The sequence below is a fragment of the Gossypium raimondii genome, chromosome 12, assembly GCF_025698545.1.
Source record: "Gossypium raimondii isolate GPD5lz chromosome 12, ASM2569854v1, whole genome shotgun sequence".
Taxonomy (NCBI): Eukaryota; Viridiplantae; Streptophyta; class Magnoliopsida; order Malvales; family Malvaceae; genus Gossypium; species Gossypium raimondii.
In genome coordinates, this window is record NC_068576.1 from 25,563,113 (window position 1) to 25,571,420 (window position 8,308).

Sequence of the window (8,308 nt, forward strand, 5' to 3'; positions counted from 1 at the left end):
CATTATTCTAGCAGAAGATCAGAAGATTCTGCTGGGATATCGACTAGTTTATTGAACAAGAAAACCCGATGCGATAGTTGATTATGATTACCGAAACAAGCTAATCACCTATGCTTAGATGTGATAGATTTTACTATTTGATTTCTCATTATTTATTTATTTATTTTCTTTTTATTTTTATCCCAGAAACCTTTATTTATATTTGATCGTAATATAATCTAAAGTACTAACTAGATCTATTTATACTTAGGTTAGAATTAATTTATTGCTCGCCTCCCTTTCGTATGATCCTCAGATTACTCATCTACTCTGATGTAACTATATTACAACTTAACCTATATACTTGCAGATACTGCCTTTTCATCTATTGTGCAGGATTTCTACTCTAGACATTGGTACATTTGGAGGTGGTCAAATTTAAACCACAAACCAAACTCATCCATGAAGAGCAGAAAATCCCAGAAGATGTCGATGAACCCACAAAAGAGAAGGAAGAAGCTACGCACCATGAGCCGATTGAGGAGGCAACCTAATCATTACCTAATGAAAATTGTGCATGTGTAGGTACTGACAAGAGAAGAAAACAAGATAAATTACGAGATCTAAAGGAGAAAGAAAATAATTGGAAGGCATGTGATGGGCGTAAACAACGACTAAGGTCAATAGTGAAGTTTAGAGGATTGTCAAACACATCCGGTAGCATGACATTGTTTCAACCGTTGAACTTCAATAAATTTGTAACTTTTTTCTAAATTAGTTTTATTTTTTAGTTTGTAATTAGATTTTAAGATAATTAGTGTAACACCCCTTACCCGAGACCATTGCCGGAGTCGAGCACGAGGCGTTATCTGATTTAACTTACTAATTCGGAGCATAGAAAATTACTTTTAAAAGTAATTTGCTTACGTTTATTCAATATATCCCTAAAAAGGACTCTCGAGACCCTAAAACATGCAACGAAAATGGTTCGGGTCTAAACCGGGAGCATTAAAAATTTTTCGAATACTTAAACAAATCAAAATAATTTATTTTACTGTTTACAATAAAATCGTCCACTCGCATAATAGTCACTATTTTAATTATAACTCTAGTTAAAGAACTAAAAATTTATATCCGTAAATTTTCCCTAAAACTAAACTCATATATCTTTTTACCACAAAATTTCCAGAATTTTTGGTTTAGCCAAATAGTACAGTTTATTCGTTAAATTCTCTCATGTTTCACTGCTTGACAATTCTGACCCCTCTTCACGAAAAATCAATTGTCTCATTGTACAGAAATCAGATAATATTCTCGTTTGTTTATTTTGAAAATAGACTCACTAAAGAATCCAGAAATATAAATTATGACTCATAATTTTTTCTGTATAGTTTTTAATGATTTTCTAAAACCAAAGCAGGGGACTTTAAAAACCACTCTAAACCTGTCCCACTAAAATTCAAATATCTCATAATATATAATTCTTTTGCCTATGATGTTTCTTTCATGTAAAAATAGACTCAATAAGATTTAATTTTATATCTCATTCACTCTCTAATTTCATTTCTACTATTTTTTGTGATTTTTCAAAATCACATCAATGCTGTTGTCCAAAAACTGTTCCATTGCTAATTTTTATTCTTTTATAATTTCTTTGTATTAACTATCATTTAGGCACACATAACATTAAAACATGTCCTTAAATAGTCATTTCAATAGCTATTCATTAGCCATATCATAAGAACACACACAAAATGACTAAGTCCCTATACATGTCATAACTTAAAACGTTTCGAATCATTTAACACCGAGATGGCCTAATGATAGTGTGAAACGATCTCCGACATCTTTACGATCCTTGAATTGGCTTGGCGATACTATAAAAAAAAGAAGGAAAATAAAGAGAGTAACCGTAAATCTTAGTAAGTTTACAAGCAAATAAATGACAACATTTACCATAAATAATTATACTCACGATTTATCATCAAGTATCATGGTCTTCACTTCTTCTTTACTTACTTTCTTACTTGTTTACTTACTTGATTACTTAAATAAATCATGCTTATAACTTACTTCTCCATTGCTGAAATTTCTTTCTCAACTGATAACTGAGATATTTTTTAACTCTTATAACTCACATGAATCTGTTTATTGTGCTTTTACCTGAACTTTCATGTAACATAGTCTGTTTACTAGCCCGTTGAAGCACTTGGAATACTAATGATACTCGGGTCTCATGTCTGATAATAACATGCCAAAGCCATGTCCCAGACATGGTCTTACATGGGAGTTCTCATATCGGTGCCCATGCCATGTCCCAGACATGGTCTTATGGGGGACCTCTCATCTCGGTGCCAACGCCATGTCCCAGACATGGTCTTACATGGGACCTCTCAGAACCTCAATAACGCCAATGCCATGTCCTAAACATGGTCTTACATGGGACCTCTCATAACCTCAATAATGCCAATTCCATGTGCTAAACATGGTCTTACATGGGATCTCATCCCTTTAATGTCATGACATTTGTATCTGATACATTCCTAATGTTTCAACGGGACCTTTTAACACTGATTCTCTATCATCTCATACTTGAGTCAACATTAAATAATTTCATGAAGTACTTAATTGCTGGAAAATAACAACATTAATAATAATTATTAAAATATTACATTTATTTATCGTAAACTTACTTCGGTACAAAATACGATCAAATTTAGCAACTTAGTCCTCAACCTTTTTCTTTCCCCGGTCTAACTCCGGATTTCGTTCTTCTTGATCTATAATAGAAAATTTAGCTTATTTAATACTCACATTCATCAAAACAGTCCTTGACTCAAACTTTGGCAAAATTATGATTTTTCCCTTAAACTTTTGCATATTTACACTTTTGCCCCAAAGTTTGGAAATTAAACTTCATCCCTTATTCTTATGTTTTATGACATGTTGAACATCTTTCCCTTCTACGGCAACATCAAATTCCCACTCTAACATTTACTTATGAACATTAGGCATTTTTACTGATTATGTTGTTTTACTCATTTTCACTTAAAATCACCTAACAAAAGTTGTTTAACATAATTTCAAGCTTCATACTCTACCATAAATCATCAAAATAAACACATTTCACCTATGGGTATTTTTCCAAATATGAACCGTAACATGAATTAATGGTAGAATATGCTAAATCGAGCTACGAGGACTCCAAAAATGTAAAAGAAACATTAAAAACGGGGCTTGGATGCACTTACTATGAGCTTGAGAAAGTGAAGAAACCCTAGCTATGGTTTCCTCTTGTAAAATTCTGCCATAGCTTGAAGATGAGCGCATTTTGCCATCTTTTTCCCTTTTTAATTATTTTTTTTACCAAATGGCTAAAATGCCCTTCATTAAAACTTTAGTTATTTTTATCTATGCATGCCCATTTTTGTCCATGAAAATCTAATGGTCTAATTACCATTTATGGACCTCTACTTCAATTATGCACTTCAATTAAATCCTTTATCATCTAAAACTCATATTTATCCACTTTTGAAATTAAGCCCTAATATGCAATTCAGACATGCAATTGCTGAAATTTTTTATTGGTATTCTAACACATGCATCCAATCAATCGGTAAATCATAAAAACTAATCATAATAAAATTTTCTATCTCGAATTTGTGGTTTCGCAACCACTATTCCATTTATGCCTTATTTCGGGATGTTACAATTAGGATGTAATTAAATGTTAGAATTAGGAGAATTCAGGTTTTCAAACGTAATGGGACGAAGAGAAGCTAAAGAGCGAGGAGAATGGACGATTAGAAGACATCAACATATCCTGAAGGGCTAGGGACAACATAGTGTCATGCCATGCATAGGCCATGGCACGACACAGGCTCTTTGAAGAAGAGGCACTTGATGTCAGAGGGTCGTGTTGCACCACATACAAGCTATTGCACAGCACGAGCACTTTGGAGCTAAAGGGAGTTATTTTAGGGTGTCGTTTCATGCCATGCATAACGTGTGGCACTACACGCCAGTGTTTTTAGCCAAAATCAAGTTGTTCAGACAAAAATCCCTTTCGAAATTCTATTTATACTTGTAACAACTCATTTTTTTGTGGTGTCAGAAACAGTGGTTTCGGGACCACAAATTCGACGAGTGAGTCTATAAATATTATTATTTAATATTTACAAGTCAATTATAATACTATATTTAATTTTGATTTGATAAATTTTGTTAATTGGACGAATAGTTAAGTTCAAGTGGTTTGCCCCTAAAATCAAGTGGTTTAGGAAAATAAGGTATCAGGATCTCATTTTCGTAAACCAAGCCCGTCAATATTTTTATTAAATATTTAAAGAGTGGTTATATAGGTGTATTGAAATTTGGCCCAAAAATTTTAACGTTTAGATAGTTAATTAAGGAAAAATGAGTAAATCGTAAAAGCTACAACAGTTAATCGCTATTGAGTTATAAGTGTTCAATGAGCATAACATCAAAAGAAAGGAGTTTTAAAAGGTAATTAAACCTTATAACAACCTAGTGGATGGTTTAAGAAATGAAACAAATAAATTATATGTCAAATTTTTATATTAAAAATGTTAAATGATATTATTAATAAAAGAAAAACAAAATATTTTGGGACCATCTTCTTCTTTCTTCATGTTTTATACCCAAAACTACCATTTTCATTCCTTAGGAAGTTTGACCAAGCTTTCACCTTGCATGTAAGTCAATCTTTGTCACGTTTTTAATGATTTTTATGTTTTTAAAATTGCTGTAGCTTAATCTAGCTAACCTAAAGACTAATTCATAAATAGTTAAATGTTTTGAATTATGTCATTGGTGAATTGGTGATGTTTTTAAAGTTTGATGATAGATTTATAAGCATGATATTTAAATAGGACTTTTCATAAAGAGATTTTGGTTAATTTTTAAGTTAAATGACTAAATTGCTAAAATAGTAAAGTTATATGAAATTCTTGAAAAATATGATGAAGATGAGTTGTAAGTGGATTATAGAAAATATGGTTGGCCTTATTTGCATCGATTTCTGATTGAATTGAAGGTTTTAGATTTACAGACTAAATTGAATACGTAAATGTTTAAGGTCAAAGTGTAAAATCACAATTAAGGGTCAAATATATGAAATTCAGTATTTTATGATACTTGAATTGGTTAATTGAATAAAATTATTATATTTAGATCAAGAAATGGGTAAATCGATTGATAATCACTGGAAAGAAAAAATCGTCGAGTAGTTATCATCGAGGTGTCGATAGCTATTTTATTTTGGTTAGTTCGTAAATTGGTTAAACTAATTAGTTGCTTTTTTGTGTAATTTAGAATCTCTCTATATATGTTGTGGTTGAGTTCATTTACTTATTAAATGGTAAGGGATGAAATGGACTAAGTTGTAATATTAATTAAATTAAAGGTTATGTTGGAAAATGGAAATCTTGGATAGTTTTGATGTCAAAGGTGTGGAAAGAATTCATATGCCAGAAGCAACAGGGTCATAGAAACTTTACAGTTGCTCTATGATAACACGAACAAGTTTGTAAAGACTTCTTCAGCATTGGCAGAGGAGGAAAAAGAGGACTTGGTTCAATGTTTAAGAGCAAACTTCGACATTTTTGCATGGTCGCTGTAGACATTTATGGTGTGGATCCTCAAGTGATTGATCATAGTTTAAACATGTAATAGCCTACTTTTCAGTGGTAACGGGATAGTGGTATCAGGACCACAAATTTCCATCATGTCGACTCGTAAATATCATTTATAGAATACTTATAGATTAATTAGAGTTGTATTAAAATTTGGTTAGGAATTTTTAACGTTTAGATAGCTAATTTAAGAAAAAATTCTAAATTGTAAAAGGTTCAAAACTTAGCAATTATGGTAATTAAGTGATTTATTAGATTAATTAATAAAGGAGGAAGGGTTTATAACGAAAATATACCCATATTAGTTGATAATGGACAGTAATTAGAATTAAAATTGAGTAAAATAGGTTAAAATAAAAATTTTGTAAATAACTGGAAATTAAAATAAAAGATAATTAAAGAAATTGTCATCATATTCTTCATTTTTATCTTGTTGTGCCGAAAACACCATGAAAAGTTAAGGTTGGAGGTTCGAGTAGTTCTTTTCCTTGCATGAATCAAGATTTGAATCAAAGAGACAATAACCGAGAAAAAGGAAAAAATAGCAGAATAGTCCATGCGTGTTAACAGGAATTAAATCATAGGTAAGTCCATAGTATTTCAATACGTAAATAAAGTTTCACTTGTAATATTATATTATTCTTCTTTAGTTAATATGTTTATAGATAATTATTGCTGAATGCACATACATGCCCCTATTTGTACTTCGATGCCCCTAAATGAACATACGTGCCCCTATTTGTACTTCGGTACCCCTGAATGTACATACATCCCCCTGTTTGTACTTTGGTACCTCTGAATGGCCATACGTGCCCCTATTTGTACTTTGGCAACTCTAAATCAAATAGTATGTGAAGTGTGTCTAATGGTATGTAGATTAAATGTTATATTATGTCCTTACTAAGTTATGTAAGCTTACCGATTCTTGTGGATTGTTTTGTAGATAATCATTCCTGACATTTTGGAAGGATCAAACAACCACCTAACACTATCCATCTAAGTTGGTAATTTTTTTATCTCCTAGGGTAGTGCCATGTATATATAGAGAAATATGTGGTTTTGAAATGTTGATAGGTGTAGTTTACGTATGAGATGTGTGCTTTTTTTAGGGTATGTTTGTATTGATGGAACAAGTATACTTATATATTACTTAGATGAACACTTTGATGTTTAATGTTTAGTTACTTAATGAAGTGGTTTTAATCATGGTACAATGCTTATTTGCTCAATGTTTAGTATGTATATATGTGGTGCCTTTGAATGGCATATAAGTTGGATGATATAGATTGATTATTTTGGTATATTTAGGTATGTTGAAATAGTGCCTAGATCTATTGAATGTGTGCATAATTGGAGTAGTGGAATAAGAATGGTTGAATCTTGAAATGGCATGATTTTTGGGTCAAATTTGGTGCACACGACCTGGGAAACAAGTTGTCACATGGTCATGTGACACACACGGCCTGGCGACACGGCCGCGTGTAATTTGAGAGTTTCTTAGTGTTTCAAGTCAGTGAGTTACACGGCCTAGCACACGGCCTAGAACACAGGTGCGTGTGGCAACTCAGTAAGTTACATGGGTAAGGACACGGGCTGAGACATGACCGTATGTCCCTAGTTTGAATGTTACTCGGCTAGGATATTTTCACATGGTCGTGTGACCCTTGTTTTCCATTTTTTTACAACTTTTTCTTAGCACTTTTGTTTTGTGTCAAATTAGTCCTGATTGGACTCAAAGTTATGTTTAGGGCCTCGAAAGCTCGATTTAGGGACAAAATGCCTATGATTGATATGTTTTGAATGTCATGTATTTATTTTAATGTTATATAGATAAATAATTCCCGATTGTATGGTAACGCTCTATAACTCTAATTCGGTGACGGAGACAGGTTTGGGGTGTTACATTTGATGGTATCAAACCTACTAATGTAGCAAGTAGAGTTTAGTATATACGTGCCACATATACCCTATAATAGTGTGATGCTTTTAACCCTATGATATACGTGCTACATATTCAAGATGTCAGCTAAGTCGAACTAGGCTGTAGTTAACAAAGCTGAAAGTAATGTTCAAGCTTCGAGTCCTAAAGCAAGTAATAGTGCATCGATTCCACAGTCCTTTGGTGATGCAATGAAAAATGTGTTTCTCGGAATGATGAACCAATGGTTTATTGAATTCAAGCAAGCAAATCTTGCAACTCTGCCATCTCTAACTCCTACTGTGCCTCCTCCGGCACTCATGGGTCCTCAAAATCCTGTACCTATGGCAATTACTCAAGTATCCATAGATAAAATCTGGAAATGTGGAGCGAAAAAAATTAGAGGCAAGGTTGATAATGATCCTGCAAAAGTCTAGTACTAGCTAATAAATACAAAGAGAGTCTTCATAGAATTGATGTGCACTCCTGAAGATTGTTTGAGATGTGTTGTATCGCTATTAAAAGATGAAGTGTACTTATGGTGGACACTTTGAGCACGATGACATCAAATGATCGCATTAATTGGGACTTTTTTTTTGATGGAATTCAATAAGAAGTATGGAAGTCGGTTGTTTATTGACAATAAAAAGAAAGAATTTCTTGAATTAAAATAGGGGAATTGGTCTATAGCTAAGTTTGAATGGGAATTTGTACAGTTAAGCAAGTATGCCCGTAATATAGTGCCAAGTGAAGAAGA